Source organism: Protopterus annectens, chromosome 15.part0, assembly GCF_019279795.1.
Source record: "Protopterus annectens isolate FY-2018-M chromosome 15.part0, PAN1.0, whole genome shotgun sequence".
NCBI classification, from domain to species: Eukaryota; Metazoa; Chordata; order Ceratodontiformes; family Protopteridae; genus Protopterus; species Protopterus annectens.
The window spans coordinates 77,176,299-77,202,786 of record NC_056749.1 but is presented as its reverse complement, the minus strand read 5'-3'; positions in this window follow the sequence as shown (position 1 = coordinate 77,202,786).

Sequence of the window (26,488 nt, the reverse complement as noted above, 5' to 3'; positions counted from 1 at the left end):
TGCAGTGCAGCACCTGTAGGATTTTTGATTCTTTTTTTGTTTGCTAGCTCAAGTTTGTACCGATTTTCTCCTCATCATCACAAAGCCATGTGCACGTACAGTATCAGATCTTTAACACCAACCCCCCTTTCTTCTCAACGCAGCAAACAGGATAGCAGCTTTAGGTCCAAAAATAGTGTGCCTTCTATATTTACAGGTGGCTGAATCTCCTGCGTAAACACTCATTTTAAAGGAAACAAACAGGAAACAGAATGATGCCTTGCAGAATGTTACTTCACTGCCTAAGACCAGGAAGCCCTTTATACAGAATAAGGTATTCTCCAGTTCTAACAGAATGGTTGCACTGTAGGTCTGGGAACCACCTATGTCATATTTACACATCGTTACATTGTTATAGCTTCCCTGGAGAATCCTGGCTGAAGTGCTGGATTTTAGGAAGACTGATTTGAACAAGTTGAGGACAGAATAGTGGTAGCAATAATTTCCAGGGGAGATAATGACTGGGAGAAGGTGAAAAGAGAATATTTATAAGGCAGACAGGGAGGCATTCCAAAAAGATGTAGAACGGCAGGTATCTGAGTCTTAGAAATGTTTACTGAGGCAGTAAAATCAACAAAGCATTTCTACAAGGTGAAAAAAAGTGCAAAATGGATAAGCTTTAGGGAGCTCCAGGCGACAAACTGGGGAAAATTGGATGGTATTCATCTTTCCAGAAATGGTGCAGAAGGTCCCCTACCGGACAGAACAATGAGCAGTAAGAGTGACAGTGTCACAGCTATGCAGTGGCAATAGTCACAGAAATAAATAGATATGCATGGTAACAGAGACGTACGCACAGACAACAGATTAGTTTAATCTGTAATTCTGAACAGCATTCAGATAGTGGGCCTTAGCTCTGCTGAACAGCAGTTACAAAGTAATTGTGTCCTAAAAAGAAACTGCTAAGTACAGACGATGACGGTGTGTGTGTGTGTGTGGGGGGGGGGGTGCTGTCCCGAAGTTAATTGCTGATATTACTGAGGGTGATGGAACATCTTAGTTAGCGAGATCTGTGGCACAACTTTTTAAGTCATTTAGTCATTTTGAAAAAACAGGAAAATGATTTAACTGTACTAAGATAAGACTAGAACAAAGAGCAATATAAAACATATTCTTGAATTAATAAAAAGTTCAGAATGAATGTAGTTTGCATGAACAAATATATTCCATATGTGTTAACATCCTTTATTTTGATAAAGTGGCATGGCTGGCTTAGTACTTATAGTTAGGAATTCAGAAAAGTTATACCTTACAGTCACAGGTTTGATTCTCATAAGTTCTTCAATCATAGTGTGTCGAAATGTCTGTCAGGTGCTAGGATCCACCATACCACACTTGCACTCAAGTCGCTCAACAACAGGTACTGCTATGACTCCATCATAGCCCATGTTGGTGCGAACGATTTGAGACATACTTCTCTGGACTATATGAAGAGAGACATGACTGAGCTCTCAGACTACATGTCTCAGGAAGGTATGTCCTTAACCTTAAGCAGCATTTTACCTTCACCTACGATGATGCCTCAATCAATGCAAACAGAAAATGACTGATTTCAGTAATTGGCTTAGTTTCTATTGTCATTTTAAGGGGATCCAGTATCTGTCTGCCTGGGATGACAAGATCAACAAACATCGATGCTTTGTCAGAGATGGTCTTCGTCTGTCACCTCTGGGATTTCGGCTACTGGCTAAGGCTCTTGGCAACCCCATAGTGCCTTTTTTAGGCAGTGTAGCAAGGACAAAATTCCAAAGTAAAAACTCCATCTAAAAACAACCTCTAGGTTATGCTGTTAAACACTAGGAGTCTTAACATGAAACTGCACTCACTGGAAGAAGTCCTTACCTTGGAAGATGCAGATATTTGTGCAGTTACTGAGATCTGGTTCAAGGCTGTGGAGAGCACCCCAGCCATACCGGGTTACACCTCTTTCCACACGTTCAGACCACAGACTGAAGGCATGAATACTAAAGGAGGTGGAGTGTCAATATTAATTAAAGATAAATGTACCTCCAGATTGGTTAAACATGATCCCTGGAGATACTTCAGGCGCAATTAACTGTTGGTAGGACACCTATTCAAGTCATTGCTAGCTACAGGACCCCCTTCATGAATCAGGACATCCACTTTCTCTATTTGGATCTACTTTAATCTATCAAAATACATTGGACCACCATGGTTTTGGGTGACTTTAACTACCCATCCATTGACGAGGTAAATTACTTGCTCAAACTCACCTGCCCAAAGGTTCCTCAACTTTGTTAACTCCAATTCCCTGCACCAGCTGGTTGACACCCCCACAAGAGGTGCCAACATCCTGGATCTGGTGCTTACCAATATGGGGGACCACTACAGCACCCCCACTGTGAGGTCTTCCCTGGTGTGATCCGACCACAAATCAGTCTCATTCTAAATAACTTTCACACCTGCCCCTCCCCCTGCAGCAACAAAATTAAAACAACTTCTCCAAAGCAGATTATAACCTCTTATGGAATGGTGTAAACAGCTTCATTGCAACTTCCCCTCAGTTGGAACTGGCAACTATGCCGAGTTCTGCACCAATGCTTTATACACACCTGTATAACAGCATTGACTAGGCCGTACCTGATAGGACCAAAACAAGTCCCTCAAGGAAGAGCAAACTTATCTGGTGGACAACTACCATTAACAGGCCTTACAATAAGAGGAAGAACTTGCTGTCTAAGAGTAAGTGGGAGTGAGCCCTAAACTGGAAATACTCCCTCCTCAGCTTAAACAAGCAAATATGACATCTTGTGGAGTCCTCCAAAGCAAACTGCAAATCCAAATTAACTTCCTCAATTAAGGACAAATATAAGGCATTCTTTAGATACATCTGTAACCTAAAAGGAAAGGCCCAGATTTGTGCCAAACTGGTAGTTAATGATACTACATATACTGAGCCTGTGGACATAGCTATCCTGTTGCCCAACAGACTCTGTGAAACCTTTGCTCCAATGTCTCTGCCACATGTACTCCATGACATTCCTTCCACCTGTCCTCTACCTTGTATCTCTAAAGAGCAGGTCATAAACAGCCTCTCTAAGGCCCAAAACACAGCATCTGTGGGACCTGATAAGATCCCAGGCTGTGTCCTACATGAGCTCCAACAAGAATTAGCAACACCATTAGGTAATTTTTCAATCATAATCTAAGCACAGGCTTTGTCCCAGCTGAATGGAAAATGGCCACCATTATTCCCTTGTACAAAGGTGGTGCTTCCAGTGACCCCGAGAACTATAGACCTATTAGCCTGACTAGCCTTATCTGCAAGGCCATGGAGTGAATCATTGTAGACCTTATCGACAAATATATATGTAATCACCAAACACTTGACCCTACTCAGTTTGATTTGTTAAAAGGAGATCATGCCTGCTAACTTTGTGGACTTCTTCGAGACAGTCACCAAGACCCCGGACGAGGGGAAATCTGTGCATACAGCCTACCTAGACTTACCCAAGGTTGTTGATACTATCCCCCACATAGGCATCATTGACAAAGTCACCCAGCTAGGCATCATTGTTATATATATAGTGTATAAATATTTAGGAATCAATGAAGGTTCAACAATAAAACATGAACAAATGCGAATAAATCTCAGTAAGGAATATTTTAGAAGACTTAAATGAATCCTGAAAACAGTGTTGACATCTAGGAACAAAGTTCAAGCTATAAACCAATTTGCACTTCCTGTCCTAACTTATAGTTTTGGAGTGATTGACTGGCCCCAAAAGGTGATGGATAGATTAGACAGGAAAACAACAAGGATGCTTCATGCTCATCAAATGATTTATAAAAATCAGTGCATACCAAGATTATATATTCCCCATTCTAAAGGAAGTATGGGCCTCCTTGAAACTGATTACATGTATAGATCTGCAATTATAGGACTGCATACATATCTGCTGACCTCACAAGACCCAAATCTAGTGAAAGTTTTGAAACATGAGGAGAATAAATCTAAGATGAACTCCACTTTTAGTCTAGCAGAAGCAAATCGGTGTCAAGCAGGAATGGAAATCAAACCAGAAGTAGATAAAAATCAGGCAGTAACTGAATGTGCCAAAAAACAAAAGAAAGAATATAAAGTGAACGATCAGATGAGAAGGCAAGAAATGTGGAAAATGCATAAATATAGTTGTAAGTATAGAAAACTCCTGGAACAACCTCATGTTGATCAGGATCAAATGCAGGAATGGTTAAGGAGAGGTGAATTCAAACCAAGAGATGAAAGGTTAATATTGGTGGCCCAACACAGTGGACTATGTACACACTGGTTTACAAAGTCCATTGAACATATGGGAGAAACAGACAAATTCAGTTTTGAAAGTCAGAATTGGAAACAGCCGCATACCTCACTGCTGTTTGTGACATATTAATAGCAGAAGGACTGTATACTGAAAGGCATAATAATGTGGCAAGACTGTTGCACTGGGATTGTGTAAACTTTATAATATTGAAGTAGCTGAAAAACACTGGAAACATGAGCCACTAAGCATCATAGAAAATGATGAAGTCTACATCACCTGGGATCACCCATTACCCAGTTCAAAAAGATAGATACGAGAAAACTAGAAATAGTGGTCCGTGAAAAGAAGACAAAAGTAGCATTGATCATTGAAATCGCTACACCCAGTGACTACAGTGTCTTGCGTACAGACAGTCATAAAATATCAGGATTTACAAGCAGAAATGAGAGCAAGGGAAAAAAAGATACCTGGACAATTCCAATAGTAGTAAGAGCAACTGGTAATATAAAAAATATTCTACAATCATATTTAGATATGTTACTGATGCATGTAACGCCATACGAATTGTAGAAGGAGTCATTACTGGGCACATTGCGGGTGCTGCAAAAAGCACTTCTGGTTGACATCAAAGACTGAAAACACTAATTTCATGAACTTTAATCATACTTAGACTTAGGAATGGGGTCCATTCCCATCATGGTATTAGAAATCCAAAAGATTTGAAGAAATTAAAAACTACTGTAGGCATCAACCCTTATATCGTTAGTTGGGTCACTAACTGGCTCACTGATAGAACATATATAGACAAAATAGGGGACTCCACCTCCAGTAGCAGACCTGTAACCAGTGGTGTTCCACAGGGATCAGTCCTGGGACCTCTACTGTTTGGAATCTATTTCAAGTACAAGTAAAAACTAAAGGTCTGAAGAGTTTGCTGATGACTGCAAACTGGGAGTGGTCATAGAATCTCCAAATGATGTCAACACCCTACAAGAGGATCATACACAAACAAATGATTGTTGCCAAAGTCATGGCATTAAACCCAGTGCAAAAAAAAGTATTATCCTCCCTTTTGGTAAGAGCGATGTTCCTGCTAACTACCACGTCAGTAGCAACACCCTAAGTAGGCACTTCGTGGTGAGAGACCTCGGCACACAGGTTGACAGCAACCTTACCTTTCATCACCATGTCTCCTCAATGGTAAGAAGGGAATTCTATATTGCTCATCTCATAAATAAGGGCAGAGTCTCCAGAAAAAATGAAGTTATAACCTCCCTGTACTCTTCCCTCATCAGGCCAATAATTGAGTAAAACGCCCCCTTTAGTATGTACCTTTCCAAGTGCCTGCAGCAATTGGAGAGAACACAAAGGTTCCTCACAAGGAAAATTCAAGGTCTTCGGCATCTGTCCTATGTGGATCATTTGAAATCACTGTCACTTTATTCTGTTTCATGCAGACTACTCAGAAGCAAATTCTTCCTTGCATATAAGGCAATCTCTGACCCTGCTTAATTGGAAATGCTGTGTATCCACAAGTCAAACGGTACCTGGGTTACTCTCTCTAAAGACCTTAACTGGTATATGACATTAATAGAACCTGCTGGAAGGACAGATTTGTCTCCCAGAGGTTACCATACCTTTGGAATAGACTCCCACTGCATGTCAAACAGAGCTCCTCATTGGACCTCTTCAAACGCAATCTGGCAATTGGATGGGTAACCATAAATTCACCCTGGGGGTTTCACCTGTGTCCCTCTTGGACAGGGACAATAGGTGCTGATTGTGGAAATAAGGTTAGAATGCAGCGAGACTTGTAAGGGCCTTAGGGCCTTAGGGCCATTAGCCTAGTAACTTCCTATGATCCTATGAACCTATGAAATGAGCTAATCATCTAATTCACCCTAATATTTTGGATCAGCACTAACCTATCATTGGGTTCCACCTCTGTGGGTCTATCACTAGGTTTATTTTGACTTCCACTTAAATGTGAATTATGTTTTATTTTGTATCTGAAGACCCTTATGATCTTCATGTTCATGCATGCTTAAAAACACAAGTGTTGCAGTGGGCAGTGAGATGTCGGTGGCTAGAGTGTCATTGTCAGTAGATACTAGTGACTCCACTGTTTGGGTCAGATTTCTACTGCTGCTGGGCCCAGAAGTGGTGGCCCATCATAAAAAAAATCTAAAGTCGAGTCTCCTTTTCCTGTAGTCAAACCCACCAGATCTCCTGAGAATGTATGCCAAACTAGCAGAGTGGGCACCCACATTTTGCTACTGAATGATTCAAAGGAAGTGGCTCAACTTGGGGAAGGGTTTACAACAATTTGGAAGCATGTGCAATCCTCTTGGTTTGAATGTACTGGGAGGAAAACAAATTCTGCAGCGTAACCTGATGTGGTTCAACAGTCAATTGTATGGTACTTAAATGAGTATGCAGTCAAACCCTGTACAGAAAGGCCATGTAAGTATGGCAATGGGATACAACCAGGTACACTACTAAAATCTTGGTTAAAGGGGGGTGTGCCTACAAAGTCTGTTCTCTTCTGGAGCTGAAGATTAATATGTTGTACCAGGTTTAAATCTTCTGGGAATGTAAACATATTCTTAGAACATGCTGGTTAACTGCTGTCTTGGGACAACTCCTTTAGGTCTAGCATTTCTTACGGCTTTCTTAATATTTTGCACAATCCCTCTTGCTTGTAGCTAGAAGGGAGTCACCTTTCTAAGGGAAGTTTCTTGACAGTCCCAAAGTTCTTTCACCTGATGACTATTAAAAGCTGGACCACTATCAGCCCTAACTGTCTTTGTAATTTTAAAACTGGAAACTATTTTTTCTACAGCTGGAAGTTCTTCATATAGAGACGTGGTTAAGTATTGCTTCTACCACTAGGGATCATTAGCCATCTTCAATATTATCTAATAACCACCATGTGCTAGGTATGGCCCACACAAATCAATGTGTCACTCAATTTGTGCTTCTCTTGGACATATTGGAATCCATATTTGAAGAGTCTTGTTTTGCTTTCCATTGATTAACACAGCAAGCATCCATTTTGTAATTCAAATTGGTTCATCATTCATACACATACCTGTATTGTTTCACCCTTTCCCTATCTTTTTCTCTTCTAGCTCTAGAAGGTCAACACTACTCTTTAAAATTCCAAGTTTCATAATTAAGTTACTTGTCAAAAGTTTTAAATCCTTCCTGCAGTATATAGACTTTTTTGCTTCCGAAGAGGCAGTATTAATTGATAACATCAAAAAACAGCAAAGAGACATTTTTTCCAGTTTTCAGAGCACTGTAGTGGAGCCGTTATTTGAGAGCCTGTTGGATGGAGTGTCAGCCTTAGAGTGGAAGCTCCTCCAGTAGAAAAGAAGCAAGATTATTAGAGACCACAGAGATTTTCATTTAGGACATGTCTTTGTTTGGCCGAAACATGGACATAACAACGGAACCACTACCTCTAATGACTCAGTCAGTCAAGGACAATTGAATCCTGTACGCATTATTGATTCTAGGAATTCTTATCCTGTTAATAGTGCTTGTGATGTTACTAATCCTACTGATTGTATACAGAGTAATGGTTCCCATAAGAATGAGGTGAAAACTGTTGTTAATGTTGGTAACAATAATACATCCAATGATACTGACGATGTTATTACCATTCTACATACCGAAAGTGATGCTAGCTCTGCTGGAATCACCAGCATAGATGTTAGTGGGCCTACACATGTGAATACTGTTTCAGACAGAATTAGTTTATACCCTGCAGTACATATTGTCAATGGAACAGCTAAAAAAGGGTTGCCAGTAGATGATGGCATTGTAAGATCCAAGCAAAATCATAAGACAACTACTACTACAACAGATGTAGTAAGTGAGCTCCCTTTTCCCCTTCCTGTTCGGAAAGACAAAGGGATAAAGAGGGGACGCTCTATGAGCAGGGGCAGACAAAAACGCAAACTATCAGAAGAGTTTGTGCCACATCAGACATTAAAGAAGATGTGGAGGAACAAATTGAACTAAGTGTAGTTGACACTTTAACCCCAGTTGATTCCATGGTACATAATATTTCAGGATATGTGTTAACAGAATATGATAATAATTTGTTGAATAAGGGTCTTAGTTTCATACCAAGCGCACACAGTAATTTTACTGATACCGTTGTAGACATGAAGTTATTTTGTCGCAATGTAATGCTTAAACTGATATTTCATGACAATACTGACAGTGAATTGGTACATACTAGATCTAATGGGCCACCTAGGTTTAAGAAGCTTAGTAATTTTGTACCACCAAATCATCCCCTAGTTGAAGCATATTTGAAACTAACTGAAGATGAGCTTTATGACTACTTTTCCACCATTAAATATAGGAAAAGTGGTAATTTGAGTACAGCAGAGCAGGAGAGTTTACGTAAACTTCAATCTTTACGCTCTATAACCATCAAACCAGCTGATAAAGGTGGCCGAATAGTGGTGATGGACACCAATAAATACAATGATGCTATGATTAAACTATTGAGTGATAATTTTTATTCAGTAGCTAGTGAACAAACAGTACAAGCCACCATTGCTTATGTCAGTAATATATTATTAGATATGTTTAAAGGAGATATTTTGGATCAAGAACTGTTTGATTACCTCCTTATTAAAACTCCCCTTGTACCAACAATACAAGGACTACCTAAAATTCACAAAGACCCTATTGATCCACCAATGAGGCCAATAGTGTCGGGACAAGGTTGGGTCACTGAACACTTATCTGTTTATGTTGAGAAACACCTACGACCTGTATTGAATGAAAATAGGGTAGTGCTCAAAGATTCTAAACATTTTTTATCTGATTTATATGACTGTCTAGGTGATATTTGTGATCTAAATAGCTTGATTTTCGTAACGTTTGATATTCAGTCTTTATTTACCGTTCTTCCGAACGATGTAGGGTTGTCCTATATTACTGATTATCTTCTGTCACATAGTAATTATACACCAGTTAAAGTGGATCTGGTAGTACATTTTCTTGAACTTGTTCTAGAGAACAACTTTTTTACATTTGGTAATATGTTTTATCAACAACGAGGGGGTGTAGCTATGGGCACACCATGCGCCAATAGCTATGCTAATATGTTTTTGGTGCACTGGGAACTTGAGACCCTATTTAATCTAGATATGTTCCAGCAACAGGTGGCTTTTTACAGACGTTTCGTGGATGACGTCTTTGTTTTATGGAGAGGTAGTGTGGATGAATTGAGTGCATTCCATACTATGATAAACCAGCTAACTGATTATTTGAATTTTAGTATGAACTATTCCAGAGACAGGATTGAATTCCTTGACTTATATGTAGAGAAGTTAGAGTGTGGGTTAATTAACACAGGAGTTTATAGGAAACCCTGTTATTTTAATAATTTGCTACAGCGTGAGAGTATGCACCCACAACACATTTTTAGGAATATTATTAGAGGCCAGGGAATGAGAACCTCTCGATTAAATGCCACTGAAGGAGGTTTTATAACAGAAGTGAGTGATTTGAAATTGAGGTTAGAAGAACGTGGTTATAGTTCACAAGAGATTGATTCTAATCTTATGGACGTTAATGAGCTTAGACTCAGTAGGGCCGCTCCTTATTTTGGACCGGCTATTAATGGCATGAGTACTACTACAGATAAAGTAAGAGATGGAAGAATAGCTCGTGTAAGAATCTCTTTACCTTATAGCACTGACTGTCCAGCAATTAGAAACATTATTACAAAACATTGGCCTATTCTTTGCACTGATGATACTATTGGTAAACTTGTAGGTACCAAACCTTCCTTCTTATATAGGAATAAGTTGAACCTAAAGAGAATGCTTTGTTATTCAAAGAGAGATGAATGGTCCATGAGTTCTAAATATACTAAACCATGTGGACATTGTAACCATTGTAGTTCTCTTGATACGACTCCCTACTTTCAACATCCTGATTTACACACCAGCTTTAGCATACATGCTGATGCCACCTGTGAAACCACTCACATAGTCTATTTGGCAGTTTGTCAAGTATGTAATGCATTCCACATTGGTAAAACGAATCGTCGTTTTAAGGATAGAATACGTGAACATCTTTATCATATCAGGAGAGCTTCACCACATAATGCTTTAGCCAAACATGTGGCTCAGGCTGGAATTGAACATTATTTCTTATTTAGAGCACTTGAGACAATTAAACCTGATATACGTGGGGGTGATATCAGGAACCATACGGAAAGCAGAGAGAGTAGGTGGATAGTCAGATTGAGAGCAGACAGGGGCTCTGGCCTTAATGAGAGAGCATCGATTAAGCCCATGTTGAATAAACGTAGGAATGTGAAAGTACCATAATCATGATTACTATAAATATACATATATGTTTTTAGGAAATCTTTAAGTTGATTTTTAAATATATGTTCATATGTAATTTTTAATATGACTTTTTATACTTGCAAGTGACAGTTTTATATAGCTTTTTAGATGTTTGTTTTTGATATGTTATCTGCCATTTTTTCATACTGTTTTTACTATTTTTTATGGTTTCTCATGAATATATAAATAAGCAGATGCATTTGATAGGCTATTGGAGACAACAGTGTCTGTATAAATACAGCCTATATGAATGAAGGTCTTTGTTATATGATCTGAAGAAGCTCTATTAAATGAGCGAAAGCGCTTATCTGACCTGCAGTGGATTAAAATCTTGGTTTTATACCTGAGAGACTTGACTTGTATCTATTTTGTGTGGCTCTGTATCGCCCATGCTTCTCCTTTACTCTTTAATTTTATTCAGTTTACTTGGAGCATTGGGCGTTTGTCCTGACCATCAGCGAGTGTTTTTTCTGTGTTTATTGACCTTCCTGCAGTATGTTTGAAATTACTAATATTTTACTGCAAATACTTGTTTAGTTTTGAGCTGAAATTCTTGGTTTTCTGCAGTTCTTTGTGTAGCCCTGGCCCCTAGCTTGTTCTGTATCCATCCCCATCTGTGCTCCTCTGTTTTAATATCACCATTTCTACCCATAAATATTATCATATTCCAATATGCTGATCTATGTCACCACATAACTCCTGCTACATTACACTGTCTGGATCAAATTGATTTTGTCAAAAGACAATCGTCTCAAACAAAAACAATCAAATTGCAACAAGGGATAGTTCATCAGATGCCAGCCTAAAAACCTGAGCATTTTAAAAGTGATCTACATCAAAAGTAGTACATTTTAAACATATGCATCTGAGAAACAAAAAACTGTGAATATTACTATCTACACTTTGTAGATCACAGCAAATCAATGTTTGTACAGAGATCAAATACCCTCATACCCCTGTTATTAAGTGTAACAACTCTGAGACTGAATAAACTGGGAGAGGCAATACAAGTATTCATTCTATCTAATGTTTTGCGGCCTCAAAGTTGTTATTCTTAAACTGTGGTAATTGGGCAGGTGAGAGGTTTACCCTCACTGAAAAAAATAATGCAACTGAACTTCAGTTGTAAGTTTCTTCTTGCAAACTGATTTATATTAAGACTTTTACATACAATGTCGATGCTGCAGTTATTAGAGACTGCTCTAGAGACTGCTCTCAGATCAATGGTGTGGTATTTAAGGCACTGACACATTCAGCTAAAAATGAAATGTGGCTGTGTAAATAGCATACTTGGGAAGTAAGCTTTCAGTACCTGTAGCTTTTTTTAATGCTGTTTAAAATTTTATATAAACAGTTGTGATAAGTTATTAACATTCTATATAGTTGGATAAAAATTGCATCACAAATATGATGGGGCATACATGACAGGCAGTGAAGTATACATGAAACACGGATTCAATGGGGTATTAATATACAACACTAATTCCAGCCAAGTAAAGTAAATTAATTCAGTACCGTATACTAACTTAGTATCGACAATTACTGGAAATCAGATAAAATTCCCAGATGGAGTGCGGTAAAAGTGTGAACGTGTAAAATAAGTATGAAGAATATGGATGGGTTTTCTGAAAATCTTATAGAAATAAATAAAAAGTTTTGATGTAATGTGTATCATAATCACAAATTTTGGGCTGAGTCCATATGCAATACCTAAATAAAGGCATAACTATGCATACAGGGTTTGAATTTGGCTGGCCACTGGTGAAACAGTATTTGGTCCACCATGCATGCAGATTATATAACTTGTATGTTTTTCTTTCTTTTAAAAAGTTGCTCATAAAGTTTACTTTTATTATACAAAAGGAGTAGTATTTTACAAAGTCCATTTCAGTGAGGTCACATTATATATATGGTTTATTCTAAGTTGTCTTGTTTGTTTTCTCTCTCTGTGTCTCTGAAATTTGGTCTCTTGGGTTCATAGCTTCATAGTTAGTTACTATGTATGGGGTCCAGGTGATCAGAAACCACTTAGGCCAGTTTCCCATTTGCCAAACAGCACTGTCTCATTAAATGACTTGGTCAAGGTCACACAGTAAACACAAGAATGCTGAAGGAATCAAACCCTGTACCACAGGGTGCAGCTAATTAACAGGTGCGTGTGAGTGTGTGTGTGTGTGTGTGTGTGTGTGTGTGTGTGTGTGTGTGTGTGTGTGTGTGTGTGTGTGTGTGTGTGCGTGTGCGTGTGCGTGTGTGTGTGTGTGTGTGTGTGTGTGTGTGTGTGTGTGTGTGTGTGTGTCTTCCCAGAATTCACTTCCACTAATTTTTTCTCTGTACTCTTTAACCAACCTTCATTTTTGTTCACCGCATTCCCTTTGAGGGGTTATTCTGCATTCTACCCCTTGTCATGTTTACTGTTATCATCTGTGATTTTTTTTTTTTATTCACTTTGTATCCCAATTTTTTTTCGCATAACTATTTATCATATCCCAAACTATTTCTAGGCCCTCTTTTGGCTTGTCCAGAGTAAGTAATATGCCGGCTGCATACAGGATAATTTTTTCTTGGCTTATTCCCCACTTATACCCACATATTAGCAAATTCCTTATACTCCTTGTCAGTAGTTCAAGATATAATGCTAAGGGCAAAAGGAGCATTGGGCAACCTTGTCTCATTCCCCTTCTGATATCTATCTCTATGGACAATCTGATCTGCATTTTAATTGTTGCCTTTAACCCCTTGTATATCTTTTCCAACTGACCTACTCATCCCATGCTCTTCAACAGCTCAAATAAATATTTCCACCTCACCCTTTTGATCGCATTGTCAGCATCCATTAACAACCAGGCTAATTCTTTATTATTTGTCTTTGAATCCTGTAATATCAGCATAGTTTTGAAAAATGTCATTTTTCATTCTTCTCCTCCAAACAAATCCTGTCTGATTCTTTTGTATTACTTTTGGCAGTGTTCCAGCCAGTCTCTCACCCATTATTGGCAAACAACATTTATAACCGTTATTTAATATTGATATGTGTACCGCAGGATGGTGAGAGTGGGTCTCTACCCTCTTTGTATATCACTGTTACCACTTACTGTTTTAGGATTCCCTTCCTTGTAATATCTTATTGAAAAGTTTCTCCCATGTTTCTAGAACCTTACTTTACACTAACTCACAAAGTTCGCCAGGTAATCCATCGCTTCATGGTGTTTTACTGTTCGCCGTTTTACCCCACAGTCTATTCACTTGTAGTTTTTGCCTTTCCCCTTCTCTTAACCTAGGTAATTCTGGTTCTGCCCATCCTCCAGACCCTCTTTCTCCTATTTCTCTCACCTGCTGTTCTTCCTCATACAAGTCCCTACAGTATCTTGCCATACTATTTAAGATGTCCTCCAATGTTTGTTCAACTCCTCCCAGCTTATATTTGAAAGATGCACTCTTTCTGCTTCCTGTTGTCTGATCCTAAATGCCTAGGTTTGACTGCTTTAGGACTGTTACTGAAATGTAGCTTCTCTATTGCTATCCTTTTTTCTAATATTCTAATAATCTAATAATCATTGGATAGCACAGTGGTGTAGCAGTAGTGTTGTCACCTCACAGCAAGAGGTTCACTGGTTCGATTTGCAGCTGGAGTGACTTCTGTGCAGAGTCTGCATGACCTCCCTGCATTTGTGTGGGTTTTCTCTGGGTACTCCGGTTTCCTTCCACATTACAAAGACATGTGTCTGGAGCACTTCTCCCCAGGCCTCCACTGAAAATTGGCTTCATTCCAAGTCGGACTTTCCTGGTAAACAAATGTTAGATAAATAAATAAATAAATAATACCATTAGCTCCTCCCACTCCTGTAAATTTCATTTTATTTCCTTCTTTCTTTTCCCTCTGTACATTCCATTTTCCTCTTCTTTGCAGTTCTCTCAGTGTATTCTCCCTTCTCATCTTGCATTACTTCTTCAACCCTAAAGGAAGTGCTTTGCTTCATCAATGACACCCTTCTTCTCTTCCTCTTCTCTGCCCAAAAGGATCTTCAACTAATTTGTACCCACCTCTACTCAGGTGATTATTCTACTTATTGAAAAATGTGTTTCCTCTAAGCCAGGATTTAAACTCCCGTCCTTCTGACATATCTCACTGTTCATTCTCATTTAATTATGTTCCCGAGTCCAATCATGTTCCATGATGCCACTGTGATCTCTAACTCTTCCACTTTATTCTAGTCTACATACAGCTTTCCCTGTTTTTTTCTATCATCCATCTCATCTCTACCCATGTTACATTCATACATTCTTTTCTGAGTCTGCTGCCCTCACTTTATTAAACCTTTTTAAAACCATATGCATACATACATACATAAATTCATACATACAACTCTTGCTTCCTGTACTGCAGTCTCTACCACTCAGTTCAAGACGTCTCTTCCTATCCCCTTATCACCATCATAAATGAGGGTGCTCAGGGCAGTATGGCTTCTCCCCTCCCCCACTTGTCCATATTTCCTGTTTATGTATGCGTTGTGATCTCTGTAGCTTTCCTTATTGTCTCCTTCTTTGCGTACATTGTTCTCTCTAACAATTTACTCATATTCAGCATGTAGTTCTCACAGTCACCACTACAAGTAAAATACTTTTTTCACAACTGTTTAGGACAATAAACAATTCTAGTTTGTATTTATCTCTTCAGTGTTTACCAGTATTCAACCCCCCTTGAATCATATTTACAATTCTGTTTTGTTTGTTTATTTTCCAGTCATGTAGTCCTCTGACACATTAATCGATCCATCCACAAAGTCTTTTTCCCATTTTTGTACATAAGGTCAGAGTGTCGCTTCAACAGTGACACTCACCTACAGCCAAGGTTTACACCACCTGGTGATTAGCATACCAGTGCAAAAGAATTAGCTGTTCACCATAACGGCAATTATTTACACCAACCCTTTGTCAGCTTTGTCTAACTATGTTGTTCTTTACCTGTTACTTTCACTCCTATCGCTGTTAGTGCTACCATGTTCTGTTCACACATGTTTACATTTGCAGTAAAAAAAAGACAAGAAGAAAAAAACTGTTGCAAAATACAAAAACGGCAATCAGGAACAGAAGGATGAACCAGTTCACAGTAAATAAATGCACCTATTCAGGCCAAATTCAATAAAACCAATACTGGAGTTTATCGAAGAGAATAAAACAAACGATAAGTGCTTTCGTCCCGACCACTTCAGAACTTCATCAGATAATAAATATAATCACACAATCATTTTATATAGTACAGAAAAACTGGGTAAAAAAGTCATTAACAATTAATAAATTATTTCAACTGACACACCCTCCTTAAAGGAAAAAACATGTAAAAGACTGTATTATATAAGTAACATATAAAATCTGTATAAGATGGGATAAATAGATGGTAAAAACTTCTCTATAAAAACAAAGATATAATGGTATTTAAAAATACATAAATAATGAATAAATAATTATTTAAAACAGTGTTATCTTTCTAGGGCTTTTAATTTTAAAAGAGAGCTGATAGAAATGTGTTCATTTAAGCCTGGCCAACTAGATGCATTAAGATGCAGTTGCCAGTAAAGCTCTCACTTTTCTAGTAAAAGAGACCAGCCTCCACCTCGAGGTTCTGTAAATAGACCAGGGTCCACCTCGAGGTTCTGTAAAGAGACCAGGCTCCACCTTGAGGTTCTGTAAATAGACCAGGCTCCACCTCAAGGTTCTGTAAATAGACCAGGGTCCACCTCGAGGTTCTGTAAAGAGACCAGGCTCCACCTTGAGGTTCTGTAAATAGACCAGGCTCCACCTCGAGGTTCTGTAAATAGACCAGGGTCCACCTTGAGGTTCTGTAAAGAGACCAGGGTCCACCTCGAGGTTCTGTAAAGAGACCAGGCTCCACCTCGAGGTTCTGTAATGAGACGAGGCTCCACCTCGAGGTTCTGTAAAGAGACCAGGGTCCACCTTGAGATTCTGTAAAGAGACCAGGCTCCACCTCGAGGTTCTGTAAAGAGACCAGGCTCCACCTTGAGGTTCTGTAAAGAGACCAGGCTCCACCTCGAGGTTCTGTAAAGAGACCAGGGTCCACCTCTAGGTTCTGTAAAGAGACCATGCTCCACCTCGAGGTTCTGTAAAGAGACCAGGCTCCACCTCGAGGTTCTGTAAATAGACCAGGGTCCACCTTGAGGTTCTGTAAAGAGACCAGGCTCCACCTCGAGGTTCTGTAAATAGACCAGGGTCCACCTCGAGGTTCTGTAAAGATACCAGGCTACACCTCGAGGTTCTGTAAAGAGACCAGGGTCCACCTCGAGGTTCTGTAAAGAGACCAGGGTCCACCTCGAGGTTCTGTAAAGAGACCAGGCTCCACCTTGAGGTTCTGTAAAGAGACCAGGCTCCACCTCGAGGTTCTGTAAAGAGACCAGGGTCCACCTCTAGGTTCTGTAAAGAGACCAGGCTCCACCTCGAGGTTCTGTAGAGAGACCAGGCTCCACCTCGAGGTTCTGTAAATAGACCAGGTCCACCTCGAGGGTCTGTAAATAGACCAGGGTCCACCTCAAGGTTCTGTAATGAGACCAGGCTCCACCTCGAGGTTCTGTAAATAGACCAGGCTCCACCTCGAGGTTCTGTAAATAGACCAGGGTCTACCTCGAGGTTCTGTAAAGAGACCAGGCTCCACCTCGAGGGTCTGTAAATAGATCAGTGTCCACCTCGAGGTTCTGTAAAGAGACCAGGCTCCACCTTGAGGTTCTGTAAATAGACCAGGCTCCACCTCGACGTTCTGTAAATAGACCAGGGTCCACCTCGAGGTTCTGTAAAGAGACCAGGCTCCACCTTGAGGTTCTGTAAAGAGACCCGGGTCCACCTCAAGGTTCTGTAAATAGACCAGGCTCCACCTCGAGGTTCTGTAAATAGACCAGGGTCCACCTCGAGGGTCTGTAAAGAGACCAGGCTCCACCTCGAGGTTCTGTTAAGAGACCCGGCTCCACCTCGAGGTTCTGTAAAGAGACTAGGCTCCACCTTGAGGTTCTGTAAAGAGACCAGGCTCCACCTTGAGGTTCTGTAAAGAGACCAGGCTCCACCTTAAGGTTCTGTAAAGAGACCAGGCTACACCTCGAAGTTCTGTTTTAATATTGTCAATGACAGTAAAATGAAAAGAATGGCCAGTATTTCCATTATGTGCTTGTTAAGTGCATTTGTATCTTTTTTTGATTTCATGTCATACAAATGCTCATAAATGCATTTTTTAAATTTATGGTCCATTTTTCCAATATAAAAACAACAACAACAATTACATAGAGCACAATAAAATAATTATTTCGGATCCACAAATTTATTTTGATGAAGTTTTACTTCAATGTTGTTTATCAGAAAAGTGCTACCTTCCTTAATGTGTTTACAATAGTTACACATGGCACACTTTTCATGTGCCCAACATTATTCATTCCCTTTGGTTTCATCTCAAATATAGTCTTTAAATTTCTGCCCTTCTTAAATACTATGGCAGGATGTGAATCAATAAATGGTCTAATGGCTTTTTAATGATTTAGTATGGACCAATATCATACATTTGCCACACAGTTCTTTCAGCTTGAATTCTGAAAAATACATACATTCTGGAAAATGTACTTTTCCCTTACTTAAGTAATTTACGAAACATAGTCTACCATTTGGGGTGGCCATGGTGGTGCAGCAGTTAGCATTGTTACTTCACAGCAAGATGGTGCCTGGTTCAATCCTTGGCTCGGGAGCCTTCTGTACAGAGTCTGCATGTCCTCCCTGTGGTCGCGTGGGTTTCCTCCAGGTGCTCCGGTTTCCTCCCACATCCCAAAGACATGCTGTAGGTGGATTGGACACCCTAAATTGGCCATAGGTATGAGTGTGTGTGTGTGCCTACTGTGGAAGGTTGGGCACCAGGCTGGCAACTCAACATCATAAAACTCCACTGCCAATCATGAGTGGACAGGTGATCCGCTGTGGTGACCCCTAACCGGGAAAAGCTGAAAGAAGAAGAAGTCTACCATTTGCCACATTTATTTGTTCTGATCATGGCATTTCTTTTTTCAGGAATACAGTCTCATATCTCTTTGATGCAGCCTATGTGACAAACACAGCTATCTTCATGACAAGGATCATTTACCTTGCCTTGTTTTCAATGTGACATGGATATTTCTATTTTATAGTTTGTTCTACCTGCATGTGCCCAAAGGCCAGTCATATCATTTATATACATTTCCTTTAGCTGTTGCCTAGCTGTGTTTTACTCAGAGTTCACCTGCTTTTTCTCGCTGTCTAATTGCTCCTCTTCCATCCTTCTGTCACTCATTTTGCTACTAATTGCTCCTCTTCCATGCTTCTGTCACTCATTTTGCTGTCTAATTGCTCCTCTTCCATGCTTCTGTCACTCATTTTGCTATCTAATTCTCCTCTTCCATGCTTCTGTCACTCATGTTGCTGTCTAATTGCTCCTCTTCCATCCTTCTGTCACTCATGTTGCTGCCTAATTGCTCCTCTTCCATTCTTCTGTCACTCATTTTGCTGTCTAATTGCTCCTCTTCCATCCTTCTGTCACTCATTTTGCTGTCTAATTGCTCCTCTTCCATGCTTCTGTCACTCATTTTGCTGTCTAATTGCTCCTCTTCCATCCTTCTGTCACTCATTTTGTTGTCTAATTGCTCCTCTTCCATTCTTCTGTCACTCATTTGCTCCTCTTCCATCCTTCTGTCACTCATTTTGCTGTCTAATTGCTCCTCTTCCATCCTTCTGTCACTCATGTTGCTGTCTAATTGCTCCTCTTCCATCCTTCTGTCACTCATGTTGCTGTCTAATTGCTCCTCTTCCATCTGTCTGTCACTCATGTTGCTGTCTAATTGCTCCTCTTCCATCCTTCTGTCACTCATTTTGCTGTCTAATTGCTCCTCTTCCATCCTTCTGTCACTCATTTTGCTGTCTAATTGCTCCTCTTCCATTCTTCTGTCACTCATGTTGCTGCCTAATTGCTCCTCTTCCATCCTTCTGTCACTCATGTTGCTGCCTAATTGCTCCTCTTCCATTCTTCTGTCACTCATTTTGCTGTCTAATTGCTCCTCTTCCATCCTTCTGTCACTCATTTTGTTGTCTAATTGCTCCTCTTCCATTCTTCTGTCACTCATTTTGCTGTCTAATTGCTCCTCTTCCATCCTTCTGTCACTCATTTTGCTGTCTAATTGCTCCTCTTCCATCTGTCTGTCACTCATTTTGCTGTCTAATTGCTCCTCTTCCATTCTTCTGTCACTCATGTTGCTGCCTAATTGCTCCTCTTCCATCTGTCTGTCACTCATGTTGCTGCCTAATTGCTCCTCTTCCATCTGTCTGTCACTCATGTTGCTGTCTAATTGCTCCTCTTCCATCCTTCTGTCACTCATTTTGCTGTCTAATTGCTCCTCTTCCATCTGTCTGTCACTCATTTTGCTGTCTAATTGCTCCTCTTCCATCTGTCTGTCACTCATTTTGATTACCTTTGTCTTCATTCTTGGTATAGTCAGTAAGACCCCCCCCTCCTTGCGCTTATGCTGATCACAGACGACTCCTGCCCTTCCTTATTCATGAACAGGTCCCTGCTATAGTGTCATCCATGGTTATCTCCACCAATTTTCATTTTTCAGTACTAATCCACATTGCAACAAGTGTCCAAAAGAGTAAGAAAGAGAAAGAAGAAAAATGCGAGTGAGTACAAGGAAAGACATATTAACTTTCTACACTTCTCCATCTTCTACTCTAGCTGTCACTCTCCTCTTTATCACCTTCAAATTTCTTGTATTCTCTCCACTTTTCTCATCAACCTCTGCTGCTTCCTGAAGCACATGAATAATTCATTCTCTGTCCTTTTGATCTCCGCTGTCACTCACTCCCCATCACAGTTCCTCACTTGCTAAGACTCCCCTCCTGCAGCTGTGATATGGTTTACTGGCTTCTTAAGTACTGCTAATGCTTTGCCCAGAACTGAAAAAGGCCTTTCTTGTCTTCTCATGTTGGGCAGATACAGCATCATCCAATTAATTCCTCTCTGTTCGCACAGTTTCATTACCAATGTCAGTGCTTCCCTTCTTCTCCTCTTTTGAAACCAAAAGTCCTGGTCCATGAATACTCTTGCATCAGCAACCATAAGCTTTTTGCATGGTTTCCATAGGTTTGACAGCATCCACTCCTTAAGCTCATAGGTTTGTGTACATACTATTATAGGTATGGGCTTTTGTTCACTGTCTTCCCTAGTCTGCCACACTATGTGGTGTGCTCTCTTGACCTACATCTCATTCACTGGAATATCAGTCCTCTTCTTTAAAAGTAGATCCATTGCTCCAACACAGTTATGCCTTCAAAACCTCTCTGGAACCCTCATCAACTTATTGTTTTCTTGTGACCTATTTTCTAAGTGCATTAACTTGGCCTCTAGGCAGTCCAACCTCACCTCAGCTGCATCAGCCCTTTCACTCAATTCTATATTCTCCTCCAACAGTGTAATGTCTGGTATAACTATTCCAGCCATTTCTTATGGCTCAAAAAGTTATCCTGAGGTATCTGCTACATTTCTTTTAATTCATACTAGATTGTGTTGGGGTATATGTTCTTCTCTGGTTTATATCAGAACATCCAAGTTTCAAAACTTCGAATGTTCTAAATCGAACCCTATTCAGTGAAAGCTGAAAACATCGAACATACAAGTCAGTGATTTTTTTCCCTAGGAAAAAATTTGCTGTTCCAAAACACATACACACAACACAAACACACCAAACAAACAGCAATCTACACACATACACCTAAAATCTTATACCTAACCCTACACTAAACTATACACACACCACTAACTATCCACTTACCTTAACCCAAACCCTAACCCTAAGGTCCGTCACTATCACACACTCACATTAGCTGTGCCCTAACCCTAACATCCATACAATCGCACACTTACCTGACCCGTGCACTAACCCTAACTCACCTAGCCCACCCTAACCCTCATGTCCACACAATCACACACTTAGCTGAACCCAACCCATAACTTTCTACCACAGCGCTGAAAATACAGAAGCAACAGAAAAGGACAACCAAATTCTTTCCCTAGGAAAAAATTTGGTTTTCTGTTGCTTCGATATTTTCAGCTTTCGCTGAATAGGGTTCGATATTAGAACATTCGAAGTTTTGAAACTTCAGTGTTCTAGTATAAACCCATTCTACTCCAGGGGTTGTTGTTTCCCACCATATTTGAAGCTTTACTTATTTTTGTACGTACTAGTTTTTTTGATTTTATGATTTTTTTTCCTGCTCATTCAGCTAGCAATCCTTATTTACAGACATTCTTAGCTCTATTTTACAGAAACCCAGCAGTTTTTGCCAGATTACAAACATGGAGAGTAGGGGCAAGGTGTTTTTGTATCTGCCAGAGAAGTGCAATACCTGAAGCCTGATTTGAGTGAGTGTATTGCATCTCTTTGCACAGGCTCAGTCTTTGTCTTATGCTTCCTCAAAGACTGTATACTTCACTTTATGGTCTTCATGCTTAAGAAAATCTCAGGTGCCTTATAAAATATTAACTCTGATTCAAGAAGTAGTTTTTCTTGTGTAGCTTTACTGGAGATGTCCCTAATACATAAGACACCTTCAAGACTAAAATAAACTGAATAAAAGCAGCTATTAACGGTTTCAAAAAGTGGAAGAAGTTGTTGATGCCATGCCTAGTGATTTTGTCTGTGCTAGATACAAGTCAATACTTTTGACAAATTAGGATAGACTAAATTAATTCAAAGTTCTTCACATTTGACACTCTTCTGTTTAGATATAGGTTTTCAGAATTTGTTATACCATCAGCACCAGAAGTGTTTTAAAGAGGAGTTGTTGAAATGACTGAAGTACTTTAAACAGTGGCCAATATAATTGTAATCATCTAGTTCAGAGAGTTACTGAGAAGAAGTATGAAGACTGATTTGTGACATATTCACCTGCTTGGTCGACTGAAGTAGAAAGGCTTGAAGCTAATAGAAATAAGTGCCATACTAGTCTGTTTGTATAAATATATGAGACACATTTTAACATCTAAAGGTTTAAAGTCTGAATTGGTACAGTCAAAATATCAGGTAAAGTCAGTGCAATAGTAAATATACAGAAACAGTAAATACACAGAATCAGACTTTTAGATTTGTCATTGGATAGTGGCAAAGATGGAGGAGTTTAAAAATCTAAGGTATCGAGAGGAATAGACTATTTAATAAAAAGAAACTAACCAGCTCTAGACATGGCCTGGCAAAAATTAACAGACAGATGTACGCAAATCTACACATTTTGGTCATAAAGCTCTGCCTTTCTGGGTGGTGTTTAAGAAGTTGGTGATGATGACTGGCAAGTGATCTTCAATGACAGTTAATAAATCAATGGGTGGTGATTCTGCTATCTTTACTATGCAAGTGTGTAATTATATTAGCATGTGCCAAAAATGAAGGAGTGTTTCAGTTGTATCTTTTCTATATGGAAACTGAAAGATAGACAGGGACAGAAGAATAGACCCCATACAATAAAAGCAAACCAGAATCTTGCAAAGATATCAGTAAGAAATGGTTTAGATAAGAATTAAGAAGAAGGAATACTAACTGCATATCACAAGCAAATGCTTGGTCATCCACCAGTAATTCTGGAAAGGCTTAAAATGAAGAGAGGGAAGGAAGGGAGAGCAATCATACTTCCAAATGCAGAATGGAATGGAGTAAAGTGATGACAAATGAAATAAGGTATGAAGCAAACAAGAGTAAAAGGGTTATCCAGGTCACTATAACATGCAGAATGAAATTCAAAGCTACATTAGCACAGGGAATAAAATTGACAAATGTATTTGGTGATGCTCAGCACATTTGTACATATGCTGTGGAATTTGCTCAGTACCTGCTAACACTGATGCAACAGTGCAGAAGGAATGCATGGTAAGCTTAAGAATAATAAAGCCTAAAGGTAAATAAAAGTACACTACAGTTGCCAGAAGTGCTACCAGGGATATGGCAAAGGATGTAGGCAATAGGGATGCAGTCTATACGGAGATAAAGGTGTCCACTTCCTTAACTGCAGTGCAAGTCGATAAAAGTCATGTTCAAATGCAGGAAGCTGGAACATACAATGGTAACCCTGAGAAAAGAAAAACTGGCACAGAAAAATAAATTCATTGCAGCGAGCTATTAAAGAACAATGTGCTTTATCCTCTGATAGATGTTAAGATTAGAAATGCAACACTCATCTGAAGGATACTGAAGGATAATCCCTCATGCCATGTCACAATTTGTAAGCATTCAACAGCGCACAGTAATTTTATTGGAACTGATTGCAAAATATGATGTTGAAAACCTGCAAAAATGATGAATGGTAAACATGGGCTAGGAATACTAAAGGGATTTAAACAAATCTAGGATAAAAGCAAGTGTACGAGGCATGTAAAACAAACAAAATAAATAAGGCCCACCGAAAATCCTCATCAAAGCTAAAGGAAAGGAAGTATGTACATAGCATGGCTTGGGGTTCCTATTCCTAACTGTGGTCAGGAAGGAAGAGAGCTTAAACAGAAATGAACAAACATAAAAGAATTAGAGAAGGCCAGAACCGAAAAGAGTAGAGTAGTCCAGTAATAACAATATATAGGCAAATAAGTCAGAGGGTGTGAGGAAGGAGAGAAAAGTATTTCAGTGGAACAATCTGATGCAAGTGAAGAGGTAGGGATGCAGCAAACAGATAAGCTAACATGAAGGAGGTCAGTGAAGAAGGCAGTTATCAAAGAATGATGAGGATGACACAAGAGCTATTCTGACTGGGTAATGACAAAACTGCACGAGAAGCTAAACAGATACGGCCCACAGAATGTAACCTTGTTTCTGATGAAATAAACATGCATTTATTTTGTTTATTTATTTATTTAAAGTTTGTTCACCGGGTGAGTGAGCTGGAGCAAGACCCAGTTCAGCCACATGTCAGGCCAATAGGAATAAAGGATGACATCCAAAGAGTTACAATAATAAAGTTAATCAGCAATAAATATAATTATTTTGCCATGATTCTTTCCTGTGATATGAAGCAGCTAGCATAGACAGTTTGCTTTGTCAAGTTCAGGGTCTGTACAGGCCTTGAGCTAGGAAACAGCAGTAAAGCAACCACTTCAGCACTGAACATATGCACTGCTTATCCTTTCAGCTCAAATATTAAATTCTGATAAAGGCTCGTGCATATAAATAGTATGGATTATGTAAGAGCCCACGTGCATGCACTGATCAGGCATCTGTTAATGTAAGTGTTCCCCCATAATTATAAACAATCAACATCAGAGTGACTAAAGCAAGTGTCACGTCTGAACTGACAAGCAGCCAAGTACTTCTATTCAAGGTCAGATGAAGGCTGTATTTACTGTGGAAGATATGCCAGTCTGTGTAAAACCTTCATAGGTAGGTCAGTCTGTATAAAACTTTCATTGATAGGTTAGTCTGTGTAAAACCTTCATAGACAGGTCAGCCTGTGTAAAACCTTCATAGATAGGTCAGCCTGTGTAAAACTTTCATTGATAGGTCAGTCTGTGTAAAACCTTCATAGATAGGTCAGTCTGTATAAAACTTTCATTGATAGGTTAGTCTGTGTAAAACCTTCATAGATAGGCCAGTTTGTGTAAAACCTTCATTGATAGGTCAGTCTGTGTAAAACCTTCATAGATAGGTCACTCTGTGTAAAACCTTCATAGATAGGTCAGGCTGTGTAAAACTTTCATAGATAGGCTAGTCTGTGTAAAACCTTCATAGATAGGTCAGCCTGTGTAAAACTTTCACAGATAGGCTAGTCTGTGTAAAACCTTCATAGATAGGTCAGCCTGTGTAAAACTTTCATAGATAGGTCAGTCTGTGTAAAACTTTCATTGATAGGTCAGTCTGTGTAAAACCTTCATAGATAGGTCAGCCTGTGTAAAACTTTCATTGATAGGTCAGTCTGTGTAAAACCTTCATAGATAGGTCAGCCTGTGTAAAACTTTCATTGATAGGTCAGTCTGTGTAAAACCTTCATAGATAGGTCAGCCTGTGTAAAACTTTCATTGATAGGTCAGTCTGTGTAAAACTTTCATAGATAGGTCAGTCTGTATAAATCTTTCATAGATAGGCCAGTCTGTGTAAATCTTTCATAGATAGGCTAGTCTGTGTAAAACCTTCATACACTGGTCAGTCTGGGTAACACTTTCACAAATAGGTAAGTCTGTGTAAAACCTTCATAGATAGGTCAGTCTGTGTAAAACCTTTATACATAGGTCAGTCTGTGTAAACCTTTCATCTTCGGTGTTTCTTAAGGACAGGGCAGTGGTCATTTAGAGATGTGGACAGATGGATAAATGAAGTGTAATTTCAAAATGTTTTAAAATCCGTGGCTTAAAATAGATCTAAATGTTTGCTTTTCCTCACAGGCATTCAGTTAACTATTAAATTATCCATAGTTATGGTAAATGACTGGATTTAGGAAAGACAGGTCTTAATATTAGAGGTCATAATTTAACGTTACTTCAAATATATAACAGATGCAGACATTGCAGCACACACACACACAAGCATACGGTATTTAACTTCTAAAATATGTAGTTGATATATGGTAGATAAGAGTGATTCAAATACATTTTGTATCCAAGTAACATTGATATTTTAACTTTATCTCTTTCCATTTTATACATATAAATATATATATATGCATAGGTATATGTGCGAGTGTCTGTATGCACACACACACACACACACACACACACACACACACACACACACACACACACACACACACACACAC